The sequence below is a fragment of the Oreochromis niloticus genome, linkage group LG12 (assembly GCF_001858045.2).
Source record: "Oreochromis niloticus isolate F11D_XX linkage group LG12, O_niloticus_UMD_NMBU, whole genome shotgun sequence".
NCBI classification, from domain to species: domain Eukaryota; kingdom Metazoa; phylum Chordata; class Actinopteri; order Cichliformes; family Cichlidae; genus Oreochromis; species Oreochromis niloticus.
The window spans coordinates 14605315-14606657 of NC_031977.2; positions in this window are offsets into that span (position 1 = coordinate 14605315).

A 1343-nucleotide genomic window follows, 5' to 3' on the forward strand; every position below is an offset into this window, starting at 1 on the left:
CGCTAGCATAGTTAGCTCGCGCCGCTAGCAACCCTTCGTGAAAAAGCACCCAGGCTTGGCTTATATTGAGGCGGGTGAAACTCGTGTCAGCACCCGGTCGCTCTCTATTTGGGTCAGATATAAACCGAGTTTAGGTGTAATTTATTTTCGTTGACCTTTTACAATCGTAATGCCACGGGAGTTTATATACAGCTGTGTGCGTACTAAGTTACTGACGTTGGACTTTATTTATTCATTAGGGTTAGTTCATAGAGTTGCCGTGCCGTACAAACGGAATCGTCCCACATTCAGAGAAAACATTATGATTTATTCTGTCGTTACGAAGCCTCCCCTGTCATTCTCTCGCGTGTTGAAACGTCAATCATGAAACTGATCAATGATCGGCTGTTCGCTCTTATTTATCGCGCTAAACAACAGCAGCACGTTTAAGCTTGATCAGCTGTTGTTAGAATTCTTTTGATTTTAATTTCTAGTATCAGCTGATGTTTGCTGGAGCATGAAGATGAAATCAGGAGATGTCCTTACTGAATCATCAGAGCTGAACTGGTGATGGAGAAACAGGTTTACACTTTAGGTGACATGAATGAGTTGAAGGGAAGTTATGAGTTGTTTCTGAGAGACAAAGACCAAGCTCCTTTTTTGTGTAGCTGACAGCTGGTAACTGTGCAGGGGCGGATCTAGCAAAGCTTTTAGGGGGGGGGGGGGGAGCTAGGGCATTAACAGAGAAAGGTGGACACAAAGATATACTTTTCTTTCTTACTCTCATATAAATATTTAGCTTTTATTAAATAGTTATCTGAATCTCACAACCAAAGTTTGTATAATAATACACAGGATTGGCTGTAGACCATTGTTCATAATTCAGAACACTGTGTAAAATAACAAAAAACAAAAGTGAATGCATGTGTGAAAAGTGGTCTATAATGTAATGCTTCAAAGTGTGTTCATGCAAACATTGTCGGGTCTGCCGTGGTACAATGGGACTTCTGCTCATGAACCTGTGTGCACAGCGTCTGCAAATCGGCGCTGTACAAAGTAACTTCATCTTTACACAAAACTGTAAGCTGTCATCTGTGAAGCGTGAGCGGTGTTTGTTTTTACCATAGTTCATGGTGGAGAATGGCTGCTCTTCTGAGTTTGCTCTCTGTAGCCGTATGAATGGCAAACTACAGTGATTAGCAGCGGCATAGGCACACATAAAATTCTTCTGAAATTTTCGCTTTCTAGTTATTCTTATTGTGTGGATGCTGGAGGCATCCACACTATTGAGTTCCTGTTTCTCTTTATTCTTTATACTTATTATTATTATTATTATTATTCTAGTTGCCACTTTTTGTACTTTT